Source organism: Aotus nancymaae, unplaced genomic scaffold (assembly GCF_030222135.1).
Source record: "Aotus nancymaae isolate 86718 unplaced genomic scaffold, 86718_ANA_hifiasm-v0.15.2.pri h1tg000011l, whole genome shotgun sequence".
Lineage (NCBI taxonomy): Eukaryota > Metazoa > Chordata > Mammalia > Primates > Aotidae > Aotus > Aotus nancymaae.
The window spans coordinates 65,653,856-65,667,326 of NW_026988422.1; positions in this window are offsets into that span (position 1 = coordinate 65,653,856).

Below are 13,471 nucleotides of genomic sequence, written 5' to 3' on the forward strand. Positions count from 1 at the left end.
TATTTTCTGTGAGGGGAATAAAGCAGCAGAGGGAGGGAGGGTTAAGTGGCTGGTTTGCATGCAGTGCGGACAGGCAGCTCAATCAGGCTGGTGCGGGTGTCTTAATCAGAAGCCTGTGGTTCACCGCGGTGGTTGAGTGCTACCTCCTTGCCAATGGCATCTTCTGTTTAGAGACGCTATTGATTGCTCCTCTCCCCTTCCCTTCTGGGAGAGTTTCCGGCTGCAAGGCGGTGTCAGGAAAAAGGCAAGGGAAAGGTTTTTTTGTTTTCTTTTTTTAAAATGGTGTATAAGATTTGGAGCAAGCCTCTAATTTCCCAAGCAGCAGATGTAGTGACACTCAATGAAGACTCTTTAAAATGGTGATGAGTGGGGAGGTAATATATAGGAGTGATGAGCAAGCCAGTAAAAGGGAAAATGATTCCATGAAGTGGCTTCAGTTTAGACAAGAAGACAGCAAGCAGTGCTCCAAAGGAGGTCAGGCAGAGTGCATTAACTCTGTCTGGAAGAAACAGGAGACAGTGGTTGGTTAAAATACTTTTTATTTTCTGGAGAAATGTAAAAGCTGGAAATCAGGCAGAGACCAAATATAGTGAATCTCTTTGTAGACTCTGGGTATAAATCAATATTTAAATGTGGGCATTTGTGAGCAAGCAGAACATCCTTAGAAACTGAAACCCATCACAGAAGAGACTTAAACTATTTTGAATGTGGCATGGAGCTAAAAAATGTAGAAGTGAATTATTCTTGATTCCGAGTTTGCAATGAGGATGGATGATTGAATATAATCAAGACATTTTTTCTTCAAGCCAGAAGAGTAATACTGGGGGAGAGGCACAGTGAGAGGAGGACTCAAACCAATTTGAGATCATAAGCGAGGAGATAACAAAATTTTGTATATTGAATGGTTATAAATATCAGGAATGATTCTTTATCATCTGATTATTGTTAAACAGTTCAGAGGCAAATATATACAATGAGGCAAATTTGAATTTTAAATGCTATAGTAGAAAGCCTTGAGAGAAATAAAAAGATGTTCAAGACTCAGATATGGCTTCAAACTTTGGGTCAGCCACATATCACTTTGCTTCGGTCGGATTCTTATTTTTTATAGGTGATATTGGGATAATATGCAAGGTAGCTATTACCCCTCCCACCTGCCAAGCCTGCACCCAGTTTCTATCTTTCTCTGTCATGCTCTGCACTAGTACACTGTCCATTGTGATTGCACCCCCTGGACTCACTTGCTGGCTGACTTCGCCTTGGGATTAGACTATGGGGGTACCAGTAGGGGGAGAGAGAAGTCTAGGGGTTCATGTGTTTCTTTCTCACTCTGTCCTTTTTTTTTTTTTTGGCACCCTGGCTGAAGTGCAGTGGCATGAACTCGGCTCATTGTAGCTTCTGCTTTTGAGTTCAAAGGATCCTCCTGCCTCAGCCTCCCAAGTGGCTGGGATTACAGGTGTGCACCACCATACCTGGCTAATTTTTGTATTTTTGGTAGAGATGGGGTTTCACCATTTTGGCCAGAGTGGTCTTGAACTCCTGACTCAGATGATCCACCCGCCTGCTGGCATTACAGGCGCGAGCCATTGCACCTGGATTTTTTCTTTTTTTAAGAGATGGGGTCTCACTATCTTGCCCATGCTGGACTCTAACACCTGGGCTCAAGTGATTCTCCAACCTCAACCTCTTGAGTAGGAGTAGCCAGAACTGGCTACAGGCACAGGCCACTGTACCTGTTCCACCTCCCTACTTTAGCAACCACAGCATCAGCTTTGTTCTATTCTGATAGCTCTCTTGTTGAGTGAAACCTGCTCCATGGTTGCTGTTCTCACTGGGCTCCAGTGACATCATTTTTTTCTACTTGCCCCAAAACCCCAGAAAGTCAGATAAAAGTTTCTCACTGTTGGTAATGTTCTGATGTTTGAGTGTCTCATATACAGTCGTGCAATCTTGGCTCACTGCAACCTCCACCTCCCAAGTTCAAGTGATTCTTGTGCCTTAGCTTCCCTGAGAAGCAGTGACCCCAAGTGCATGCCACTATGCCTGGCTTATTTTTCTATTTTTAGTAGAGATGGGGTTTTGCCATGTTGGCCAGGCTGGTCTCAAACTCCTGGCCTAAAGTGATCCACCCACCTTGGCCTGCCAAAAAACTAGAACTACTTTGGCTTGAACCATAATGCCCAGCTATTGTTTGTTTTCTTAATCCTGTCCACTACACACTCTTTGAATCATCTGAGACAAATCTTGTTTTCTGTTGGAACCCTGTCTGATACCTAATGCTTTCAGAATTTCAAGTAAAATATTGAAAGATCTGCCAAACAAATGCAGAAAGGGGTAGTCTTTCAGTCCTTGATAAATTCAGCAGGTTTTAGTTGGAGAGGCCTCGAAAAATGGTGTGGTGGGCTGAATAATAGGCCTTAAAAAATACCCAAGTCCTAATACCTGGAAACTGTGACTCTTGCTATATATGTCAAAAAAGATGTGACAGATGAGATTAAGTTATAGATCTCAAGACTGCAAGATTATATTGGATTATCTGGATGACACTTAAATGCCATAACAAGTATCCTTATAAGAGGCAGGCAGAGAAAAGGGTGACACAGGAAGAAGGCAAAGTGACCACTGAATTAGCATGTTCCACTGTTGGCTTCAGAGATGGAGGAAGGGGCCAAGAGTCAACAAATGCAAGAAATGCAGATCTAAAATCTGGAAGGGGCAAGGAAATCAGTTCCTCCATAGAGCTCCAGAGGGAGCGTGAGCCTGAAGGCATCTTGATTTTGGCCCAATGAAATTGACTTGGACTTCTGACTTTCAACACTGTAAGAGATTAGATGTGTGTTGTGTTAAGCCACCAAGTTCCTGGTCATTGGTTATAGCAGGCACAGGACACTCTCAGCAAATATCAGGGTTCAGGGTTTGGCCTTCAGGTTGCAGATTTAGAATCCAGCTCTCAGATATCTTGTCCTTTTTGGGATGCGCTCATATGAGTCAAGATATGAGATTCATGCGTAAAATTACAATGAGGATTCATCAACTTCCAATGAGATGCAGAACTCTCCTGTTGGCTGGAAGACATGTCAAACTGACCAGTCCATTTTCTGTCTATTGACAGACAGGCTTAGGAAATAGTTTGTAATCAAGAATCTAGCATATTGATTTATAATTAAAAACTAAAATCTAACACAAAGGTGGGACTCTTTAACATTTCCCCAAGCACCTTCTTTTCCTCCAGCCAACAGCAAACCTGGAAAGATGAGTCATAACTGAACCTAGTTTGGAGAACACTGACTCTGAACAAGGGCAGTGAGATTAACGCTTTGCTGAATGACAACAGGATGAGACACCCTGAGACATGTCTTTGGGACTGGCCAATGTGAGATGCTTTGGCTGGAATCCTATTATCCACCTTCTGTTTGGGGAAGGACTTGGCAATGTGCCCACCACTGTGCTTATTTGGTAAGGGTCCCTCTCCCTAGTTCATGCCTACGTGTTCACTGCAAAGTTAATCTCTGTGATTGTTCTTCCTCATGTGGTACCTATCCTTATACCTCCCTTTGGGATATGTGGATGCTTTCCTTCTAACTAAGAACACATCTTGCCGGCATACGATCCATTTAGTTTCTTTAAAATAGCATTGCATATCTCATTGCGTATCGATGTAATAATAAATGGATTGTTATATTTTACTTCTTTTCAAGTTATGGTGGAGAAATGTACTTTAACATTTTTTAATGAACTGAGAAATTTTGTATCACAAGGATGTATATACACACATATATATACACATATGAATATATGTGTGTGTGTGTGTGTATATATATATATATTTAGCTATGTTCCATATAGAGGGCAATCAATAAACATAATTTCTCATGCTTGTGTTCCCCAAATGTCTGCAGTGTGGTAAGGACATGTCACAAGGTTAAAATTCAGAATGGAAACCTCACAACCTGTCATCCTCTGAAGATCTGTAACATCTCAGGGAAGCAGAGAAAATCCAACATTTAGAATTCTGTTTCTTTGTTCTTTTGATGAAACACATATTGTTCATGGAAAAAAACCTATTTTTTTTTTTTCATTTTGCTCCTTTCTATCTGCAGAGATACTTTCAGGCAGAGGCAAGATTTCATTATTTCAGAGACCGGTGAGAGTCTCAGTAGGCAAACACATCTTTAAAAGATAATATTTCAGTTTTGCATGTTAATATATTGTAGAAAAAGAAAATTCAATGATAAATGTATTTCATTTAACTCAAAGGTTTGTAAATCAGATTATTGAAACATAACCATCCTTCCCTCATTTATACTGTAATTTTTGAAGTATACTCCAACCAAAATTGAACCCTGGAGAATAAAAATATCAGTCCTCAAGAATATAACAAACTTAAAATTATACAGTTAACCAAATACTGAACACTAATAATTTCATAAGAAATATCCTCATAAATTGTCATATACAATGTTATGCTTTGGCCATAGTATAGCAGAATGAAGTGAGTTCAGATTTCAGAGCAAGACAAATTCTGAATTTAAATACTGATTCAGCATAATATTCTTCATCTCTAAAATGGGGTTGATAAATAAAATCATGTAAGTATTTGGTTCATAATTAGATATTTGTTAATGACAAGAATAAAAATTGTCTCATATTGGTAATGATACTGACAAACTCAGAAAATGCACAGAAGCAGAAAATTGACAGTGATTTATGGGAAAACAAAAAAATCTTTTATAAAAAATATGTTTTTTTATTTTAAAAACTTGCCATCTTTAAATAGTAATCTTTCTCTGTACCTATCTTATTCTCTTATCTGCTGTCACTAGAGATTTTTAGAAGTAGTAAATTTAGCTGTAATAGAAAAACTGTGCTGTACACAGATACTTGAAACACTTCATTAAAAAATTAAGAGTCAGACAGGAAAAAATGCATTTTAACATCATAGGAGACTTCAGGCACTATTCCAAGTGTTTATATCAAATCACCTCATAGTGAGCTAAGTCACTATTTGGTGTTGCTTAGCTACATGAAATAGGACCCTATGATAATGGAAAAACCAGGAGTGTTTTGTTACCAAATCTCCTAGAATTTTTGGAAAAATAGTTAATGAAAATCTTCCTTCACCCATGTGACTTTATCTCAACACAACAGCTAACATTTTTATATTGCCTTCTATATTATTTGATGCAATTTCCTCAAAACCAGAGTAAAGCCAGTTGGACAGATTATTTTTATAGTATCCCCCTTTTTAATTTGTTACACTGTGTTTTGCTTAATAGCAGAGGAAACAGAGGCTCAATTGGTTAGATAATATTCCAAGTTAATTCAGTTGAACTCTAGAGGAGTTTCCTTTTACTCAAAAATACTTGGTTCAATTATTTGTAGATGGGTAAGTGGGTGGGGCAAGGAAGAAAGCAATGGATAAGAGGATTAGACTGAAGGGTCTAGAGCATAAACCAGAGGATAACACCAAGATAAATGATTAATGTTCCTCTTGGTGCCTAGAAATAGTTTATTTATGTCACAATAAATGTCACCACTGTACAAAGAGTAAAGATAATTCAGGCTACAAAGTAATATCACCATGTGTTCTTGGGAACAGGACAGTCATGAACTCCAAGCACTTCTTACTTCAGTGTTAAAGTGCAGATGCCCTGCAGAGCCCGTGACTTTGTTAAGAATTTTTGATATTCTTATTACTGATGGCAACCATAACTGAAGAAGCTTGCAAAATATAATTCAAAATCAGATTGAAGTTAACTAGTAACATCTTGCATAGAGTACGTGCACCTAAGTTGCAGTTTGTTTTGCATTCAATATAATATGCTTGTCTTATGCATTTATTTACCTAAATTTACAATTCAGGTTTCTGTATGAGGATTTTTTTTGCAATCTCTATCCCATCTTCCAAATCATCCATGCTTTCCTCTGCTGTCCTTTTTTGCTCCATGTCCAGAAATATTCTATCTGTGAAATATAAAAAAATAGAAATAGAAACTGTGTGAGGTTATGAGATCTACTCTGGAATTAGATGGGCTTGGTTTTGAATTCTAGTCTGGCTATTTGTGAGCTGTGTAACCCTTGACAAGTTACTGAGCCACAGTTTCCTTGTTATAAAATAGTCATAATAATAGAACTCATGCAGAGAAGGTGTCATAATAATCATTACTCAGTGTAAAAACAAAAGCATCATGTCTGCCGTATAGTAAGCACCCAATCAGTGCTAGGTCTGCTGCTGCTGCTATTACCAATGCTAAGGAAAGTGTGATTTCATAACTATGTGTCTTTAAGTTTAAGTGTTTTCACTATCTCTCTGTTTATTTGTTTATTCGCTTATTCATTCAACAAATATTTTTGATCATTATTCTTTCAGGAGGCCTCATGACATATCAGATGACCAATTACAGGAGAAATAATCAGAAGGAGAACCAGAAAGACTGAGGTAAAAATGAATAATGGTATTTTTGTGCTCCCTTCCTGCTTTCCTTTGAAGGATAATCATTGATTCATCAAAAAATGTACTTGCCATATCACATGTTCCTAGAAATATGAAGTATGTAGAAATTTTGGAATACAAACTATGTTATATGGAGTCTTTTTGTTAACAGGGATTTTTCTAATTCTTTATGATTCTCTATGCCCATATGAATGAAAAGCTGTTTGATTTTATTTTTGGCCCAAATAGTTTATTATAAGCATAATAACAAGCCTACTATAATTTTGCAGGATTGTTAATAGAGAGCCTACAGTTTGTTGTTTATCAGGCCAGCACTGGAGTTAGGTCTCATAAGTATGCCCAGACCTGAGGCATAAATTGTATGCTAAATGGGAAGAGAAACCTGTGCCTGCAGAATAGTTCACTGAGGAAAGCCTCTCTAAGCTGCAAGATTCGAAAAAAGGACTAAAAATTTGGAGACAAATCTCTCTACTCCATGCCCAACAGGACACATCCACATAGAAAATATCCCTTTTATTAACTTTGTTTTTTTTTTAAGAAGAAGCTTTTCAACACACCCCTTGCCACGAGCAAGGTGGATATGACAAGGCAACCAACACTCCGACACAATAATAGAGCTCTAAGCCAAGGCAGTTTCAATGTGACCTTTCATTTTCTCTAATTGCCTTTCTCTTATTAATCCTGATATGCCTATTATTGATAGTATCATCACGCTATGCTTCTAATGACTTTGCCTGGGAGGATCAGAAGTTTATTAAACATTTGGAATGTTACTTATCAGATAAACTTGGTGGGGAAGGAAAACTATCATAATAAAAGTGACACTTCTCAGGCTTTCTTGCTACTCTTTCTATCTAAATCCTAACCATCTCTTAAAATATAGCTTAGCTGCTGCCTCCTCCATGAATTTTCTTGGACTGTATTAGTCCAATGATTAGATTTTTGTTCTGACTGTTTATTTGACTCAATTGATATTACTATGCCCCTGTAATCTATGGTACATTATTTATATAGATTGTCTTAAGTCCTTCACTGAGTCATAAGCTCTTTGAGGTTAGTACTTAGGAATATGAGAATACAATGTGAATAAGCCTTATTGTAATTTCTTGTCACTTTCTTGTTACTTTCTCAGTAAGCCTCATTGAGGCTTATTCTCATTGTATTCTCATGTTTCTAAACACTCTTCTCTCTGCCAATAGTAAATTTTTTATCATAATCATATTGATAATATTAATGCCATTTTATATTTGTATTATTTATTGGGTTTTACAAAATATTTTCATGTATATGATCTTTTAAATTCTCCCCACTGTCCTGTGTGTGAGGTGTCTACTCTAATTTTAGAGATGATAAGGTAGAATGAAATGAAAATTTGTTATTTATCAAAAGTCAAATATATCATAGAATTTACTGATTACTGAGTAGAAAAAAATTAGTATTGTTGCTATCTCAATTCTGACTTGACTTTATTGTGATTAATGAAGTAAAGTAGAAATAAACTCACAAAATTTTTACACTTTGGAAAAACCTGAGGATAAAGGCTATCAGATGAAAGGAGACAGGTTACATATGACTCATTATCTTTGGATATGCATATGCTATTCCCCCAGTAGGAATAAAAAACAGGAGGCTAAAGCAAGGTTACTGCTTGCACATGCATCACTTTTATGTGAATTAGAAAGAGGCTCCTCCTCTGAGTAGATGCAGCACTGGGTTGATGGTGCATGGAGCCATTTGCCTCCTGCTCAGCACCTTGGACAGCACCAGTCTGTTAACTGCACGGCTGTCCAGTGTAAATGCTGGGAAATAGATGGCTATGGAAGGGGTTATATGGTCCAGTGCAGATACTGGCATAGAAGGAATAAATGATATTGGACAAGCGTATTGAGAAGGTCAATTAAGAAAGGAGTATAAGCTAATAGATACCTTTAGAAGTACTACTTTTTTGGCAAAGGGTAAAAATTATTTTTATGGTTCTTTAGACCCATGTACTCTGGAAAAATAATTTTTCATAGTAAACAGAGAACATAATTTAGGAAAGTTGATTATATTTTTCATTAAGTTAAAGAGATTGAGCTCCTAAAATACTCCAAATCTTTCAGTATATGAGTTATTTTAATCCATATGCCATCCCATTCTTGAAGGTACATTTCAGAATCTAAAAGAGAGAAGTCATTCTCTCTCCAGAAAAATAAATAACACATGCACATAACTATTTCACAATTAGTTTTAGTGGTTACATGGGTGCATTTTGGGGTTCAGTGGGGCTGTTTCCAAACCTGACTAGTTGTCACAATTATTGGAGGTCCTTTCCAACGTGCAGATTACCTGCCTTCACCATGGCAGATTCTGATTAATAAAATTTGATAATAGGCCTAATATATTTGAATTTTGCTCTTACATACAAGATGAGATCAAAGGAAGAAAAAGTCAACCAATTAAAAGAAGTGCCAAGAAAGGTAGTTAAAGGCTGCTTTTATGCAGCCAAGCATAAACCGAGGCAAATGTAGCTATTTGAAAAATATATTTCAGGAATGATTTTCTCATTAAAATATTTCTCTTATTTTGTCTATAAGAGTCATAAAATAAACTAGATCATGCAAAGCAATGGGCAGAGGAAGGGTTTTTAGAATATAGTATGGAAAGGAAGGACTTGCAGAATGTAGCACAGAGGAGAAGGGTCTCTTTTCACAGTTAGTAGCTCCCATAGAATCCCTGGTAGTATGACCAACCTGGAGGCACAAAAATCCTAGAAGATGACGTCTTGTTTTCACTTTGTTAATGTGAATAGTTGAGTGAAGATATCCAGCTCATTTTAGGCAAGGAAGTGATTAATCAGTCATAAAAAAAGATCAGTAATAATGAAGTTATAAGCAACATTTTCTGATGAATCCACCCCACCACAAGAAAACCTTGTAAAGAAAGTTAACAGATTTGCATTGAGATGTTTTGAAATATTGAAAAAGTTTTCTTCTTGAATTTTCACTGGGAAAACAAAATATTCCATTTGTAAGAATTGCTCCTTTGCTGCCTCACACAAAGAAAAGAGTATTGCACTAAACATTACGTGTAATAGGATCCTTTAGGGACAAAATCCCTATCACCAAGCATTAATTCCTTTTCTCTCTTCTGGTTTAGTACCAATTACAGAGATTCAATTTTGGTTTCTAATATTAATTATTATTGCAAATGCAGCAAATTTACATGTTGATGAAAATAACATGTAGGGTTTTTTTTTTTCTGTCAGCAGAACTTTCCCCTAATTTGTTCCTCTTAAATATAACTTGTTAAGAAAAAAAATTATAGAGGTGTTTTATAGCAGAGTGAGGAGGACAAGGAAACTCATTAACACATTTGTATGTAAACTGGTGAAATTACAGAGTATTATGGGGAATATTAATTTGAAGAGATCATAAATCTCGATTCTTGTTTTGTGGACCTGAGGCATCTTATTTCTCTTCTTGGAGCCTCAGGTTTTATGTCTGTACATGATGAACTGTTTTTGTATGTTTGCTGGGAAGTATGCCAAATCCTGGAATAGCATGTTTATTTATTAAACATTAGCTGAGCGCCTACTATATTAAAGTATGATGGTTGACCCTGGATATCTAGTTGTGATTGTGACTCAGCCTTCAAAAAAATGCCTGGAGCTTAGTGAAGCAGAGAGATGACAATTAAAGAAATTACAGGATACTGTGATAAGGGGAAGGACACAAAAGCAAGCGAAATGCATATGCATCCACGAGAAGCACTGCCTGGGGACTATGTGATTTCTAAAATTTCTTCAACTATTTTTAAAGATGAATCTGGATATAGGACTTGAGATGGCAGTTAGGAAAAGCGTTCAAAAATATGGCAGGAAATTAGAGCTCAAATTGGTGGGAAGGATTGAGAATCTTTGGAGAAAATGGAACTCTAATATTTGTTCCATCGTTGTGGTTTAAGTCTTCCTGTCTCCCCAGCCATTTAGTAAAGTCTGCTCTCTGCACACAGGCCTCATGCAGTGGTTGTTTGTAGAAACCATGGGAAAGCGGCCCAGTTGTAAGTCTAAGGTGACATGAAACAATGATAAAATGACATTTCCAAGACAAAATGAACATCAGAATTAAACCAAAATAGAGTATTAAATTCAGAGGTGACCAGGAGAATTGTAAACCTATGGGAATTTAAAGAAATCTCATGTTGAGTTGTTACTGATTTTTACAAAAGAAATAACAAAACTGTGCTGGAGTTTTCCCCCCATTAAAAAAATTCTACCTAGAATCACTGTTTATGCTTCTTCACTATATTCTCTGCCCCAGCTGATCTTTATGAACTTTATCAGAGTGTTCTCTTGCCCTGTGGCTCCTTATTTGTTTCCGGCAATAGGAAGCACTAGCAGGGAATGAGAGCAAGGAGGAAAATGAGGTGGGAACTTTAGCTCTCTAATTTCCTTTCTGCAGAGTTGCTACAGGCTGGTTGCCTACCTCCACCAAAGGTTGCAGCTCAGTAGGCCTTTTGCCTCTATCTTATGGCCCTTTCAGCCCTAAGAATGATGACAGCTCACTTACATTATTAACCCAAGTACATTGCTCTGCTCATTATTATTTTCTTTATAAATGCCCTCACTTTAAAAATAAACTCTTCTTATATTACCCACTTTGTGTGTAACAGTTGTCTACTTTTGGAAGCATAACTAATAGATGTTAAAACACTCACTTATGCCATAGCTAAATACTGATATGAAATCTGGAGACACACACACACAGACACACACACACACACACAAAACATTATTTAGAGATAACTAAGAAATAGCAGCAGTTGGTGTTTCAACAATAAGTTAAAGAATAACACTAACACAGGAACTACAGTAAGTTCTGTGAAGTTTGTGGTAAATGAAATTATAGATATTTTTGCCAAAGGAAATTTAGTCAAATAAACTTATTTTGCAGGTGACAAGCTTAGATTTTCCAAGAGACTAACTTGCTTGATAACTCCTTTTTTTATTTTTATTTTTTCAACTTTTATTTAGATATGGGGTACATGTACATGTTTGTTACATAGGTAAATTGCATGTCACTGGGGTTTGGTGTACAAATGGTTTAGTTACCCAGGTGGTGAGCACAGTACCTGATATGTAGTTTTTCAGTGCGTACCCACCTTTTTCACTGCCCCCTCATATAAGCCCCAATGTCTACTGTTCTCATCTTTGTGTCTATGCCTACTCAATGTTTAGTTCCCAATTATAAGTGAGAACATGTGGTAGTTGGTTTTCTGTTCCTGAGTTACTTTGCTTAGGATTACGGCCTTCAGCTGCATCCATGTTGCTTTAAAGAACATGATTCCTTTTTTCATGGCTGTGTCATATTCCATGGTGCATATGTACCACATTTGCTTTATCCAGACTACCATTGATAGGTATCTAGGTTGATTTCATATCTTTTCTACTGTGAATCGTGCTACAATGAACATACATGTACATGTGTCTTTTTGGTAGAATGATTTATATTCCTTTGATTACTGCTTTTAATGGCAGAATATGAATGTATGTGACTGTGCATGAGTGTATGTGTATATGTGTATGCAAATTGCCTTGTTGCTTGTTCTCTCATTACTAAACAACAGCTGAGAATCTGCGAATCCTGTGGAGTAAGCTCAATGACTTTATCTAGGTTGAAGAACCTATATTGTTCTTCAACAAAGCTGTTATGCATCTCTACATTTTCCCTTTCATTTGATGACTATTTGCCATAAAGATAGTTTTTATTTATTTATTTATTTGCGAGCCATTTCATGAGGACTCTTGCAGAAAAAAGTGGGCAGACAAAAATAAAGCCACCACATTGAGATGAGCAAAGAGTTTATTTGTGTGTATGAGTTTCAGTTTGTGCCTCAGGTTCAAAACATAAGACATTCACATTGTGATTTGATCACTAAGATTTAAAATTGAGAATACATTTAGTCTATGGATGATAAATGTGTAAATGCCAATTGTGTGTTCCTTGGTGGTTTTCAAATTCTAGCTCAAGAATTTCCTGCATCATAATCGCTTGAGCTCTTTTTAGTATTAATACAGCTTCTTTGGTCCCACCTAAGACCTCCTTCATCAGAGCTTCTAGGGGTGCAGTTCAGGAGTTTTCATTTAAAAAAGAAATTCTTGAAACTCTTTCTGCATACACCCAAGTTTGAGTCTGTAATAATAGGTTTGGTAGAAAAAATTGAAAATTAAATACATAAAATCATTGAGTTCACTCAGCCTGATATTCAGTTGCTCATTAGATGAGAAAGCTGGCTTTTAAAATGTAATGAAAGGCAATGGCTGTCTGGTATGGAATGAGTGAACAGATAAATTAGGTTCCTGCATGTACTGAGCTCTGTGCTTTTGTATTTTGACTTCATTCTCCAGCAACAACTTTCCAGTGACAGCAGGGCTGAGTGAAAAACACAATCACTGATTGATGGTCAGACCCCTATGGTGTTTGAACCTTTAAAGAAGCTAAGGCTGGTAGCTGATTTGTGGTTGAAAGGGGCTAAATGTTCTCTCCTGGAGTTCACAGAACCAGCTGCTTCCTGAGCTGGCAAAGGAGAGAAAACCTTGAGGCAGAGCATCTTCAATTTGCATGAGATGTACTAAGCAATCCTCCAATTAGCTGGCTGTTGCCTCTCTTGATGGCTACCTTGGGGAGGAGATGGGGGTTGTGAACTTTGAAGTGGATTATTAATTATTCATGCCTCCTTCGCCTTGATGGAGGTAACCTGCATCTCAGGAGCCAGGTCCAGCATTCATTATCTTCCTGTGTTGGCAATAAAATAACATGGAATATTAATCTTTTCACCTTCATTCTTAACTCCCTCTTCCCCCTTCTCCAGTTTCTAGACAGGTTATGCAGAATCATGCCTCTCCTTTAATTCTTCTCATCCCTGGTCCTCCTACATCATTTATTGTTTATTCAATTATTTGGAGGCCCATTAAACTGAGAATTAAGTTCAAGGGCTAGTTGCTTTCTTGAAAGCTCCCCAGAATGCAATATATTC